The following is a 17,034-nucleotide window of genomic DNA, read 5'->3' as shown; positions in this document are numbered from 1 at the left end:
AAAAGAAGGTTCATAAATATATAGCTTCTCTGTCTAAAATAGAGGCCTGGAAAGAAAGGCTGAGTGAACAGAGAAATCTTTCAAATGCTCCATCCCTGTGGGGCAGTCAGAGATATCAAGGAAGGCCCTGATTCTGAGGCTGGAGCAAGTATGTCAGGAGCTCCTAAATTCTCAATATGTGCTCTCTCAGGTCCCTGTGCATACTAAATGCTCTTGTGGTTGTGCCAAAGGCATCCTCAAACACCAGCTTTTCATACTAGCTGGGTAGAGTTCGGAGCGTGTCATGGACAGCATAGAGCCCTTATTGCCGGTATGGAAAACCCAGGTTTAACAAGAAGCAATGCCTCGACACTTCAAATATGTACCAGCAGAGAGTGGGGTGTCTCAAGTAAAGTTGGTTTGTTTTCTATTAACTGCTCGTGAGAAATGAAAAAAAAAAAAAAATGAAAATGCTGTTGTGTGTGCAAATAGCAGAAGTAGAGTTATATTGAATTTTATCTTAGACACATAATTTACATACGGAGAGATCTACATTTTAGTTAGCCTATGTTTCGCTTTATCAGCATATTCAGGTACAACTTTGTCTTGGGGTTGACTAGAAATGAACATATTGAGGTATAGGGCCTAGTTATCTACACAGGAAGGAGGATAAATTTTGAGTTTAGAAAAGAAAAAAAATCAGTGTCTGCCATTATAGAAAAATTTCAAATGAGAACAACAGTGAATGATAGAGAATTTATTTAGTTGTGTAATAGCACATATGTGAACATACTATCCTTTTTATCTAACAAAATATCCATTAAAATTAATATGGATGCCCAAACTCTGTGGAGTGAACTTAAATTTGGAGATGTATCAATAAATTATTTGGTTTTTTTCTAAGTTATTTATGAGGAATTGAGAGGTTATTTATAAGACTACCATTATGTTTGCAATTATTTCAAGACTATCTTGAAAAAATAGAATGGATCCTATCACCAATTTGGTTGGTATGTTGATCACACACACACACACACGTGCACACAGAGTATTTGAAAAGTTATACTATGCTCCATAAGAAAAGAAGAAATAGTGCCACTTGGGACAACATGGATGGATCTTGAGATTATTATGCTAAGTGAAAAAAAGTCAAGAAAAAGTCTAGAACCATATGATTCCACTGATATGTGGGATATAAAACTGAAAGGAACAAAGAAACAAAAACTCACAGACACAGATGATAGTTTAGTGGTTACTAGAGTGTAAGGGGGGTCGGAGGTCATAGATGAGGGTAAAGGGGGTCAAATATATATCTGGTGTGGAAGGAGAACCGACTCTGGGTGGTGAACACACAATGTGTTATGTAGATGATGTATTACAGAATTGTACACTTGAAACCTAGGTAACTTTACTAACCATTGTCACCCCAGTAAACTTTAATTAAGAAAAAAAAAGTTTTATTACTTATGTAATGAGGCTTTCTAGGAGAGCTGGGCATGTCTCCCAAACTGATTTGTAAATATCCTGAGAAACAGCTATACGTGACTCTGGTTTGCGGTTTTTATGGTGGTTAGGTGGTGGAATCAGAATTAAGATTCTCATGAGTAGGAAGAGCATACATAATTTGAATTTCTTGAGCCACTGAAAGACAGTTTCAGGTCTTTCTTTTCCTCAGCTCAGATTTGAGACAGAAAGGGGAGAAGCAGAGATGAGTTTTAAGAGCTGCAAGCAGTCAAATATAAATTGTTGGATTCACGCTTTTTAGACTGCAGTATTCTTCTACAAACAGGGGCTACTAATAAAAGGATCCTTGTTTTATATGCACAAGATATTAAACTTATGAGAAATAACTATGAGAATGTCTACACAAACTACTGAAAAATAATAGAAATGTACGAATTTCATATGAAATATATATTACCCAAGTAAATTCCAGGACAGAAAATATATACAATCAACAATAACTAAAGTAAAAAACAATACAAAATAAAAAAAAAATAAAAGAAACTCTACCCATGCTGTTACTTTTTTTCATAGCATACAATTAAAACACTCCGCAAATTTTAAATATGAAGCCCATAAACAAATAATCAATATCAAATTAGAATTATTTGATTGGATAAGGATAATTAAACATATTCGAATGTTTAGATTTCTTGAAGAAGAAAAAAGGCAGAAGGTCAAGGAGACAGAGGAGCGTGAGTGTAATTGAAAGTGCTAACTGGGGTCTGAAGTACTTTTATACATTATCTCATTTGATTTTTACAACATTCATATGAGAAAAATGCTATTCCTAGGAACATTTGTGACAACATGGATGGATCTTGAGAGAGTAATGCTGAGCGAAACAAGTCAGACAGAAAAAGCAGAGAACCATGTGATTTCACTGATATGTGGTATATAAACCAAAAACAACAAAAGAACAAGACAAACAAATGAGAAACAGAAACTCATAGACACAGACAATAGTTTAGTGGTTGCCAGAGGGTAAGGGGGGCGGGGGTTGGGGGGTGGGAGATGAGGGTAAGGGGGATCGAATATATGGTGATGGAAGGAGAACTGACTCTGGGTGATGAACACACAATGGGATTTATAGATGATGTAATACAGAATTGTACACCTGAAATCTATGTAATTTTACTAACAATTGTCACCCCAATAAATTTAATAAAATAAAATTTTTAAAAAAATGCTATTATTATTATTCCCGTTTCACAGGTACATAAACTTATTCTATGTTACACAGGTAGCAAGGAGCAGAACCAAGTCAAAAACACATTTCTATGTGACTACAAAAATTGCACTGACAAAGATGTGTATCATCTGTCACTGAATGAAAAGTAGGCTTTAAATTATTCCATAAAATATAATGGTTTATAAAACAATCATTTTATATATGTATTTACACATTGTAAATATCTATATCAACTTATATTTATATTTATATTAATAAATGTATGTACATTCATAATTAAAATATGAAGATATACCAATATATTAATGGTGTTTACGTTTGGATATTGGAATTATTTACATTATTTTAAAATTATAATTTTTCTTTACACTCTTCTACATTTACTAATAATTTGTAATGAACACACACAGTAATGTTTTGTAACAAAACAAAATTAATAAACCAAAAATGGGCAGGTTAAAAGATACATAGTACTTGAGTAGTTATTGAACTGGACTTTAATTGTTGAAGTATTGAGAAATGAATGGATACGCATATAAAATCTAAGTGATATATATCTGGAATTTTCCAAATAAGATAGGCATGCATAGTTTTATACTTAGCATTTTCCTCATTTTTCAATAGAGAGAAACCCCTAAATTGTATGAAGAATAATAAGAATGAAAGTAATTATGTATAACTCTTGAACACCTCATTAAATTTAAAACAGAGATTTTTTAAAATCCCATGATCTGAGTACTTGTGCCTTCAGAACAATTAAAGTATGAGTTACATGTAGACATTTTACTACAAATGTCTCCTATTAGTGATAAAACAGGTCATTTCACATTACTTTTTTCTTCTTTATCCTTGCTCACATTTCTCATATCTGTTAAGGCTTTGACTTAATTAACTGAATCTTCATTTTCAGGACCTCAGCAGTTTCTGTGTAACAAATGATAGAAAATATTTCATGTATTATTTTTACATTTATTCTAATTAAAATTCACTTTTTCTTTTAAAGGAAGTGCTTTTATCCATTCTATACCCTCTACTAGACTTATAGTCTCTTGCTGCACAATAACAGGTTTTAATGAATTATCACAATTTGAAAGGGCTACTCAAGTGCAATTTTTGTTTAATCGAATATGTCATGAGATTTGGATTTACCAGTAACCATTAGGAATGTCAGTACAAAATAATTGTATCAAATTGATTTGGACTTCCCCTGAAATTTTAAGTGCCAATGTACTTAAATTTTATGATATTTCGCCAAGAGCCATTTATAATAATCCATTATCATTGATGACACATTAGTGAAAAAATGCTTCAAATTAGTCAAGTGTTTTAGGAAAAAAAATAGAATCTGAAATGCATATTGTGTTTTTATTGAATTTTTAAAAATTTAATTATATACCCCACCTATATGTATTTCTCAGAAACATAAAATTTGTACTCTGTGTTTATTCCTATGTAATAAGAAGAATTTTAATAGATATGCATTTCTATTATATTATGAGTGCTTACAAGTAAAGAGAAGTCAAATACTCAAGAGTAATATAGGTTCTGAGCGGAACATTAGATCCAAATCTATGCTATCGCATTTTTATAATTTATCTAAATAAATTGTAAAGCTTTTTCAAATTAGGTATTTTATTTTATCTCAAATATACTTTTAGTGATAAACTCAGAGTCTTGCACAAATAGGAAATACAGGTTGGAATCAGGGAGCTATTCATTTTTATTAAGTAATAGAGCAGTAAAGGAAGTAATATTTCTCATTGAATAGGGAAATGCTAAATTAAAGGATGATTTCTCTGGGAAATGTAATTAAATTTTACTTTGAGTCTGGTATCAAATCTATTGTGCATCGTTGTCTTGGAGATACAAGGTCTTCTTTTTTTCCTACTTAATCTAAGATTTGATATATTTTATATTTCAGTGCAATATTTGTGTAATAATTGTATCTTAATTGTCAATTATCTTTTATTGGTTCACAAATTACCTGCTTCAAGTCCGTCATTTTGCAGCGTTTTTCATTCATTATCTCATTGATACAAGGGTTTGTATTTTTCCCAAAGGGTCACCTTTCTAGGTAACTATGTGTGCCACACACCTACCCACTGAGTAGGACTAATTGTATTGCTCTCATCCATTCTCCTATTATCACAAGAGAAATTAAATCCCATCAGTCCAATTCCTCAAAGTTTTAAATCATAAGTGGGAACTTATCTACAACTTCCTTATTTAACATGAAAACAGTCAGAGTAGGACTTCAACTATTGTTGGTTTAACTGGTTTATGTATCTGAGGGACAAAGTTTAGTAATTGCAGAGACAAAATATGCAGACATACAGATAAAATATGCATAGATAGATAGATAGATGATAGATAGATCTAGATCTAGGTCTAGATTTATCTATCTAGATATCTAGATCTAGATTTAGATCTAGATTTTATATATCTAGATATCTAGATGTAGACCTATCTATCTAGATATCTAGACAGATAGATAGATAGATAGACAGACAGACAGACAGACAGACAGACAGACAGACAGATAGATACATATACAATCTCCCATCCCTGGTTTCTACATACTTGTCTCTTATTCACTATATATTTCATTTTATTTTTTATGTGTTGTCTTATTTTTTTCTGTTTTCTTTCTTTTTTTTAAATTACAGTTAACATTCAATATTGTATTAGTTTCTTTTGTACAGCATAGTGGTTAAATATTTATATAACATATGAAGTGATACCCCCGGTACCCCCACCTGACACCATATATACTTACTACAATATTATTGATTATATTCCCTATGCTGCATTTTACATCCCCATGACTATTCTGTAGTCTGCCAATTTACACTTCTTTATCCCTTCAAATTTTTCACCCTCCCACCCAATCACCCGTCTTCTGGAAACCATCAGTTTGTTCCAGTGTTTCTCCGTAAATAAGACCTAGCCAGACAATCAGCTCTAATGCGTCTTTTGGAGCAAAAATTAATATAAGAACTGGTATTATATTATTATATTATATTATATTATATTATGTTATGTTATGTTATGTTATGTTATGTTATGTTATGTTATGCTATGTTATGCTAACGTAACGTTACGTTATGTTACGTTATATTATATTATAGTAAAATAAGACCAGGTCTTATATTAGTTTTTTTTTTGCAAAAGATGCATTAGAGCTGATTGTCTGGCCATGTCTTATTTTCAGGGAAACACAATCTCTACTCATATATCTATGAGTTTCTTTCTGTTCATTATACATTTTAATGAAAACTATACTCAATTTCTAAACTTAAATATATTCAATATCACGTGTATTTTACCTTTTATCTAAAAAATAACATGGTGTGTGTCTTACTCGGGAAATTCCCCAGTTATGATTGCCACTAGAACTCTCTTCCGTACGTTCAAAGGTTAAAACAATAATTATAGGAAATCATTTAAAACATTGTGTACCCATTAATTTTAATATTTCCCAATTGATGTTTATGACAGCAATTTGTATTATCTTTCTGCATTTTATCTTTTGTAACTTCCCTATATATGGCAATTGTTACTTTTGGTATTAACAAATTTTTTACTAGTTTATTTTTATAAAAATATGTGCACTATTTACTTGTGATAGATATTTAGGATATATCTTGAGTAAAATTTGTTTTCTTAATATGTTGGGTATATGACATCTAGATATTTAATATATTCGTGTGTTTTTTTGTTTTTGTTTTTGTTTTTGTTTTTTTGTTTTTTGCTATTCTCTATGTCTAAAATGTCTTACTGCATCTCACAATTCAATATATGTAACTCTAAATTTTGCTTTAATTTATTTATATTATAACAATTTGCTCTAGAATCTACTTTGCTATATCCTAGGAGGCAAGACCCTATTTTTTTCCCAAATAGTTAATACATTAATCCAGTACCATTTATGATATCATGTATTGTGATGCTTCTGACTTAACATGATACCTATATTATGTACTGAATGTACACTTATTCTTATTTCTGTTTCTAGAACTTCTGTTTGGTTCCTTGAGTTTTGTTTTTTTTCTGGTTATAGTACTCTGTTTACTCAGAGTAATACCTCTTACTCTGTTTTAGTTACTATTGCCTAATAGTAATATGCCTTCTCTGACAATACAAATCTTCCCTTGGTCTTATTTTTTTAACTTAGTTTACTTTTATATTTTGAAACGTATATAAACACACACACATACACACACCATCATACTCTTTTTTTTATCCAATGTTTGCCTTTTCTTTTTTAGTATATAAAATTGTAATATTTTATTAGAATAGGCTCTCCTAACGAAGGTCACTGAATTGTTCCAAGAAATTTCCATAAAAAGTTGGTATATTAATCTCTGGAATATTATACATACACACTTTTTTAGAATATTAAATAAACTTGTTCTTTGTTCTACATTTAACACCAGCTATGGTAATAAAAGTTGGCATCATTTTTGATATTTAGATCTTATTAAATTAAATATCAAATGTCTAAGTTTAAAGGAGTAAAATTATATTTATTAGGAAAATGTACTCAATACAAGGTCCCAGATCCTTAAAGTGACAATTTCAAGATATTTTACAGCAGGGAAATATGTGAAAGAAATGTCAAATACTAAGAACAGAAATGTTTATGTGCATTTTAGAAATTATCAACCAACATGGGAGTGGGAATTATGTTCTAAATATAGATATAGATATAGACATAGACATAGACATAGATATAGATATATAGATAGAGAATAATGCATATATATATTTTTTTTTTTTCACTCAATGTTCTTAATACTGAAAGTATCAATGAATATGTGCATAAAATCACTTAATATTATCTCAATACATTGTGGAAATGCCATTTCACTCAACCTCACCCATTACATGTTTTGCATTGCAAATGTATTTAGCGTTTCATGAATAATCCAGTATTATTCAATATGTCAAACTGAAAAAAACACGTTGCCTCAGGGTGTATATACATGTATGTATACATACACACACATAGTATATAACATTGATGTGCAGCTCAAAGTCTATTTTTCAACTCATATGTTGACTCTTGATAAATTAGTACTTCTTAATAGACATTATCCCTAGCGTTCTCTTGATGCTCAGTACATGATCTATACTCCTCTACTTATATTAATCGGTTACAGTCTTCTACATTTAACTGTTTTCATACCATATGACACTCTTCATTTGAGTTTTCCTAGTGGAGAATATATATGCAGTACAATATGAGAAACAGAAAATCAGATTAAAAATTGTGTATATTTTCCCCACTAATTTCTCCTGATCTTACTATTTTTATTAGCTCCTACTATTTTTATTAGCCCCTTTATGCAGCCAACCAGGTTATTTTAGTATATGTCTTAATATAGCTATGATTCTAGAATACATTGCAAATTATCACCTTTTTGTTATGACTTTACAAGTTTCTTATAGATTTTATAGCTTTTTTTTTCCCTCTCCCAATCTTTTCTTTTTTTTTAAATTTATTGGGGTGACAATTGTTAGTAAAATTATATAGATTTCAGGTGTACAATTCTGTATTACATCATCTATAAATCCCATTGTGTGTTCACCACCCAGAGTCAGTTCTCCTTCCATCACCATATATTTGATCCCCCTTACCCTCTTATCTCACCCTCCACCCCCCTTACCCTCTGGTAACCACTAAACTATTGTCTGTGTCTATGAGTTTTTGTTTCTCATTGTTTGTCTTGTTCTTTTGTTGTTTTTGGTTTATATACCACATATCAGTGAAATCACATGGTTCTCTACTTTTTCTGTCTGACTTATTTCGCTCAGCATTACACGATTTTATAGCTTTTTAAATTAAGATTTATTGAGGTAACAATGGTCAACAAAACTACATAGGTGTCGAGTGTACAATTCTGTAATACATCGTCTACATATTGCATTATGTGTTCACCACCCAGAGTCAGTTCTCCTTTCATCACCATATATAGTTGACCCCACAGATAGCTTTTTCAAATTCTCTGTTCACTGAAAGGAATAGTTCCACACTCAATATTTATTGTTCTTCCTATATAATGGTACATGTTTTAATTCATTCTGACAATGAAACCATATTCTAATATAGATACCCCATTGACATCTAATCAAGCAGCTCATTCCCTTCACTATCCAGTGGCGAACTATGCATGAAGTGAAAACACGCAGCATTGTCAGATTCAAGATATTATTTTCCTTTGAGGTTAATTGTCTGACAATTATGAAAATATGAATGATATTAAAAGATAAATGAAGTAAAAACTTTTCAGTTATTATTAATGTTCATATTTCTTGAATACAAATGTTTCCATAGATATCTGATAATATTGTTGAATGAATGAATCATTTAATGGCTAATAGACCTCTGAACATAAATGGTACAAATTATTCTCATGTTCATAAAAATTATTTTATTTATTTCATGTATATAAAATTGACTGTGATAATGTAATGTATTAATGAATTTCCAGATATTTCCAAGAGGAAAACTCCAAGCAGATTATTTTTTAGAACATCTTTATTTCATCTACTTCTTCCAGCTGCACAGGAGAATGATTGTAGGGTGAATTTTAAGAGATTTATTTTTTATTTATTCGGGAATACCAATTCACTATCTGTTTAAAATATGTGATATTGTAAAAACTTGGGAAAAAGAGATAAAAATTTAACATATTTTCAATAAGTACTAATGGTATATATTAACCTGACTCTAAGCAAAATATTAAAATTATGAATGTAATCTATTATTCTTCATAAGACATTTGGAGTAGAAATGTTGCTTAGATTAAGGTAAGAAGAAAAACAGAAGTTATTCTCAGTTGAAAAGGTATTTCACATATTCTTCACAGCTAATTGGTACAATGTTTTGAAAGGTGAGAGTAACTATACTGTGATCATATTTCTGCATATAAGTTGTTATGGATTCCTTTTTCTAACTATGCCAAGAGGTGTGTTTTGAAGTTACTTAATATTATTTCTGAAGTAAGGTGGTCTGTCCAACTTTTTTTTCACTGATTAGAATTAATAACAAGTGATACGAACATTAAATACAAAAAGCTTGAAAAATTAGTCTTATTTGTCAAATGAGAAAAAACTTATTTTATTATTAAAATTTAAGTGAATTGACAGGCAAATAAGATAACTTAATTAAATTAAAAGTTAGGTAAAGGTAGCATAAAAATAAATATTTCGATATTGATAAGATTTGATTTTTACAGTTTCTTTAATACATAAATTTCAAAATAAATAATAAAACTTATTTATATTCTATATAAATTATTTATTTCATGTTTCCTACACTCACTGCCATAAATTTAAGAATTTTCCTCTATGATATTATATGTCAACTAGCTATATACTTAATTAAGTAGAGAATGTAAAGAAATTTGTGCACTAAGTAATATGAATCGTTTGTATCAATATCAATATCCTGATTGTGATATATTAGTATGGTTTTGTAAAATGTTACCATTGGGGGAAACTGATTAAAGTATACATGTGATCTCTTGTATATCTTACAACTTCACGAGAATCTACAATTATCTCAATACAAATTTCACCAAGAAAAAGGCATATCCAGTATAATTTCCTAGATCAATACTTCAATTTTCATTTATTTGATGTATTTAACAATGGTGACGTAAGCATAAGGCAACCATTGCAAACAATTTCTGGGATTCATCCATATTGTCTTACTCAAAATTAAGGATGATTGCACTGAAATTACAGGAAAGTTTTTAATAAAGGTCCAATGCAGGAACAAAAAAACAAAAAAAAAAGATTTCTGAAAACCTCCAATGGAAAATATGCTTGCTTAGAACTAATTATTTTAGTTATCTGATCTTAGTCTATAACTGCCTTTTAACTATTTCACAACTCAGTAAATTGCAGACAGTTTAGAACAATGCAAAATAATGATTACATATAGACGTGTAAATTGTTAACAATTCTGGTCAATGGAAGGGTAATCTTCCCCAGTATGAATGGTCAGTTTTGCGTCCATTTACAAGTTCATTTTAATATCTCTGATCTATATTTGTGTCCTTTGTTTGTGGTTCTTTGAATTGGTTGTGACATTATAATAATGGTAAATAAAGTTGTAACACATACTCATTTTATATCTCTATTATTAGTATGATTTCATCTTTCTGAAAATTAGTTTAAGTATGGAATATTCATTCAAGAAGAAGGAAAAAAATGGTATTAGATAAACAAAAGAAGAATTCAAGACTTTCATTTAATGAATATTTTAAATATTTCAATTGCAGAATTTTATTTCACATAATTGGTTTTAAAACCACTTATTGGATTAAGCACTCAGGCCATTGTTAAAGACTTCAGATTTACAAAAACCACTCATATGTCACTTGAATAAAATGCTGTAGTCCTACCAGGTAATAATAAAATGGCTTGGAAGTTCTCTTCTAAAGAGGTTACAAAGCATACTTAAGATTACAGTCAGGGGTTTGAATGGAATGGCCTGTAAATATCATGAAAAATATATGTGAAAACATTGAAATATCTACAAAATATGCCATTGCAAAAAGTGCGAATACCTAACAGCAAATTAGATACAGTGTTAGTGAAGGAAACAATGACTTTATAGGATATAAACCAACAACTTTTTCATGTTTGCAAAACTGTTACATAGTAATCTTAAAATGGGATCCCACAGATAAGACCTTAAAAAATATTAGCCTAGGTAGCTACATCTCTCTATTGCCTAACACAGCATGTAGATCATTTACTATACTCTGTAAATGAGAAAACTGTTTCCTTAGGAGGTATTTTTTTTTAAGTTAAGGAGACTTAGAATTATATAGATATTAAATTAAACCTATAGCTCGATATTTTCATAAGAGAAATAATCTGAGCATGTTTGGTTTATACTAAAATTTAAAATTTGGGTCATATTAGAGTAATAAATTATCCTGTAATGCAAATTTAAAAAAACATTATTGAGTAACTGGTTTATAATTTTAAGATTTTTCTTGCTATCATCATATACAATATTGGAATATACATGAGATCTTAAATCATATTACTTTACCTATGTTTAATTTATTAGATTTGCAAAAAAAAATTCAGTACTTTAGAAGATTTCATTTGTTAGACAAATATCCAAGTTCTTAAAAGGAAATGAAATACTTTTAAAGTGCCAATCATAGTTTATGAAAAATTTGTTAAATTGTGAACACCCCCACTTATAATTATTAAAATGCTCTCTATTTTTACATAGCAGAATCAGATTTGTAAACTGAAAAGAAAATCATAAGAAAGACTACAATTTGGGATTTGTAACTTAAATGCGCTAAATATTAAAATATTAATTTTAAAGCCATCATAGAATTATCGATTTTCTTCTATGTACAAATGTCACCACTGAGGACACCAAAAAGCCAAGAAGTGACAACATATATTGTTATCAGTGACATAAAATTCTAAAGAGCCAGAAATAAAGGATAGCGATTTGATTATTGTCCATTTTAGCAAAGTTACAGGAATTTATAAGTGTACATATAATGAACTTTAATTTCCATGGAATTAACATGAAGTAAAAGTTAGGTAATTTTATTACTTGATATCAGAATACATTTAGGTACTTCAGTTCATTATGTACATATAAACTGAACTTACAATGCTTTATCTTGTTTTCCCTGTTATGTCTTACATGTTCATAGTTACCACCTGTATTATGAAACTCGTCTCTATATATACACCTTAGAGTTGAAAATTTTTCCCCAGAAATCTATCTTTAACAAATTCTATGGTACAAAATGTTTCTGAACCCTCGTGCAGTGGCTAATAATAAAGTTATTACATCTTTTACATATACTTTAGCATATTTTGAAGAATTTTCTTAAAATAAAGCATAGTATTAAGTATAGTTTGACATCGTATATAGTTTATTGACAAAATATTTTTTTCAATTTGGGTGACTTGAAATATTTCAAATATCTGAAGATCTTTACATCCTGGCAATTTTTGAGAGTCACATGAAAATAACAAATTCTATGATAGTTATTCACTCGAGCAAAATATATTTCAATTATTATTTTTTTATTATTAACCTCTAAAATTGAATGTCTGCACCCTAGATTCATTAAGTGATATAATGTAGCAGAAAATGTTAGAAGTTATATTGGGAAGTAATTTTAACCAAGTATAAAAATTAAGTCATTAACATTAAATATGAAGCAACCATACACAGGGCATACACACATGTGCGGTTGCATGTGCACACGTGCGCGCACACACACACAAATAGGAAGAATACAAATAAAAAGATTTGGAGAGTATTATTAACAAAATTGTGGATTCAAAACGCCCACCCCTTTGCAGAAACATGGATAAACAAGCAGAAACTGTCAAAAACAACTTTGCTATATTTCTGGAGAGACGCAAACTTTACAGCAAACAAACAAAAGCTGAACAAAGAAAAAGACAACTTAAAATGCTAGGAGAGATTTTTGGCATTTTAACTTGTTCTTTTTCCAACTTCTCCCTGCTCAGCAGCACTCTTGAAGGCAGCAGTCTGCATTCTCAATGTGGAACAGTTGTTCCGGCTTCTGAAGGGAGTAGAGCATACCTTATTCACAATGAATTGTGTTTGGTCTTTCTAAATTGTCTGGAGGGTATGTGAAGGATTGATGCAAAACATGTATCACTGTTTTGTTTAACTTGGAACTCTCTCAGACTGAAAAAGTGACAGGTATTGTTTCAAATTACTGTAAGGTGAAGTAAAATCGGCAGTTGATTGGCACAAAAGATTATGGTTGAGATATATATCAGTTTCCAGAATGATTTGTCAAGAAAAAGTAATAAAAGTCATCCACTTTGGAGAATAAGTAAAACTATCTCATGATTGGTCATTAAGGAAGTCCAAATCAAAAGTACAATTAGGTATTGTGTCACACCCATTGGAATGTCTATAATCTTTTAAAAATGTAAAATAACTAATGGTGATGAAAATGTGGAGAAATTCGTATTCATACGTTGCTGGTGGGTATTCAAAAATGGTTTAGTCACTATAGAAAACAGTTTGGTGGTCTGTCGTATAGTTAAATATAGGATTACTATAGTTGTTCTGTAGTACTATAGAATTACCCTATAATTCCACTCCTAGGCATTTACTCCAAAGAACTAAAACTCAAAGTACAAGTAAATGTCTTTGTGTGTTTATAACAGCACTACTCACAACAGCCCAAAGGTTGAAACAGCCCAAAAGTCAATGAATGAATGAATGGGTCAACAAATTATGGTATATGCATACAATGGAATATTATTCAGAGGTGAAAGGAAATCAAATACTGACACATGCTTCAATGTAGATGAACCTCCAAAACATGATAAGTGAAGAAGACAGTCACAAAAGACCACATTATTCCATTTATATAAATATCCAGAATAGATGAATCCACAGATAGGATGCAGACTGGTAGTTATCAGAGGATGGAGAGATGGAGATATTACTTCATAGTTAAGGAGTTTTGATTTATAGTGATGGAAATATTTTGAAACTAGGTACAGGTGGTTGTTACACATCTTTGTAAATATACCAAAAGTCAATGAATCATTCATTTTCTGAAATAGTTAATATTATGCTATGTGGATTTCACCTTCATAAAGTATTTTAAAATATTTGTACAATTTTGTCTATTATTAATCATGAATCCTTGAATGTAGCGCCAAAGTTCCTTTTCACTCAATTTGTAGGGTACTTCAAATTCACCAGAGTATTCATATTGAAGTGTTTGTTAGATGAAGAGATAGTAAAAGATAGATGGAAAGAGAGAATAAGATAGATGGAAAGAGAGAATATATGCTGTTTAAACTTAAACATCAGAAATGAACTATTGTGTCACTGGAGTGACACAATATCTTTAGTCGTTTATTTCTTCATTTACTGTTTTATTTTATTTTTTCCAAGTGCCATGAAAACTTTTGTCTCCCATAGTTACCTGATGTAATATATGGACAATGTCAAAAACTCCACACTAGAGTATATTTCATAAAACACTTAGGAAATGAAAAAAGAATAGTTCATTTCTGATCCTCATGCTAATATTCTGGAAGTGTGTATCCTATAGTACATATTATATTGTACTAATATAATCCCTATCATTTATTCATTGTCCTACTGATGGATATTTACAAGTTTGAGATCTTTTTTCCTTTTTTTCTTTTACTGGAACATATCTCTGGGCGCATGTGCAAATGCACCCCTAAGTTATGAGCCTGGAGAAAGATTTCCATTTTGTGGAATTCTTCAATGGACAATACAATGGGGTATTGTCCATTTTAATTTTATTAGATTTTTTTATTACTCAAAATTTTATTAGCAAGTTTATAATTTCTAATTACTAAAATGAGTTATAATTTGTACTGCCACTAGTAGCATATCGGAATAATTTTCAGGAGAGGGAGGCCTGATGTGAGCTGTACATTTGTCTCTACTTTGGCCCAGGCATCATTTGCTGACCTGCTACAGAGGAATAGAGGTTGAAAGAAGCAGCTTGAGGTCTACATTAGCTTCATTGATCTGTGGTGACAGAGTGGGAATACCAAGGCACCTGGGTATTGAGAATCCAAGCTACAGAGGATGGAACAATGATTCTAAATTTGTTACATGCTCTTCTCTTTAAGAAACTCGATGGGTCCTAAGCTGCACGTACATGAAAAAAGTGATGGAGAAATAAGTCAGAATTAGGCAATGTGAGGCTAACTCAATAGTCAAAAATTTCAGCATTTTTCAGACCTATGGAGACAGGTGTTACATTTCAGGGCATGATAAAGATGAAGGAGCTTTGATAAACACCCATGCTACCGTGTTTCCCCAAAAATAACACCTACCCAGACAATTAACTCTAATGAGTCTTTTGGAGCACACATTAATATAAGACCCGGTCTTATTTTACTTTTTTTGGGGGAAACAAGGTATTACTGAGAGCTCTGGTAATAAGAGCAAACTAGAAATAACTGATCATTACAAAACCTGAATCCTAGCCTAGATTGGATCAAACTGGTCTGCCTGTGTTCAAGGATCTTAAATAAATAAATCATATCTAGAGGAAGAAACATTATCAAGTACCTCTTAATTTTTAATACTCAAAATTATTGAGGATTCTCTCAAAAGTTATCAAGCATTTCAGTAAAAAAGGCCAAATGATTAACAACCAAGAGTGAAAAAAAAAAAAAAAAAGAGAGAACATAGATACAGATTTGTAATTCACCCAGGAAGAAACATTAAACTATGAATAAAGGGTTCCTGAAAAGAGAGAAATAAAAGATAATTTCATCAGAGAATTTAAAGTATTTTATAGTACATGCATTACAGCAGAAGAAAAGATTAGAGGATGAGTTAGAGGATATGTCAGGATAATGTACCTGGATTGATACACACAAAAAAAGGATAAGAAATACAGAAAACAGTATAAAAGAAGTTTGGGGCATGTTGCAAAAGCTTAATATACATGAATTTGGTTAGTAGAAGGAAACAAAAGAATATGGGAAGAAGAAAATTGAAGAGGATTTCCCAAAACTGATGAACTATATTAAGTCAGGGTTTACAAAATACACATACAACCAAAACATGATAAAAATAAATGCAAATGTAGGCATATAGTAGTAAAAATTCTAGAAAATGAAATGCAGTGAGACTATTTGGCATTGGGGGGTTCACAGCTTAACTTCAAAGGAACAAGCATAAAACTGACAATGAATTGATCACAATAAAGAATGAAAGAATATGATAGAAAAACATACTTTAAAAGATTGAGTGAGAACAAATGTCAATCTGTAATTCTAAATAGTATAAAAATTTCAAATTAAAGTCTATATAAAAATATTTTGACAAGGAAAAAGTAAAATACTTTTTTTTCCAGCAAAACTGCACTAAAAATTAAAATAAATACAAATCAATGGAGAAACAAAAACTGAATAAATGTCTTCAGGAAACAGAAAATTATATAAGATGGAATCATGAAAATATAGAAGAGAATGGGAAGAATGCAAATATAGAAAAGTGACAAACGGGACAGAATAGAAATCGTATATTTACAATCACATAATTATTTAAACATTAATTATGCTTTAAAGCTAGGGCTGACAGTCTTTTCATTAATCATCCCGGGGTTTATTGAATATCTGTAGTTACAAAAGCAATAATGAATCTTTTTCTGTACCTCATACAAAATTCAAAGGAATATAGATATAAATATGAAAGGTAACACAATAAAGCTTCTAGACACCATATGAGAATATCTTCATGAATTCAGTGTTGGCTAAATGTTTTAAACACTATTAGAAAGCACCAAACTTAAAAGAAAAATAAAGTA

This window comes from Rhinolophus sinicus, linkage group LG05 (genome assembly GCF_036562045.2).
Source record: "Rhinolophus sinicus isolate RSC01 linkage group LG05, ASM3656204v1, whole genome shotgun sequence".
Taxonomy (NCBI): Eukaryota; Metazoa; Chordata; class Mammalia; order Chiroptera; family Rhinolophidae; genus Rhinolophus; species Rhinolophus sinicus.
Note: the sequence above shows the minus strand (reverse complement) of the source record.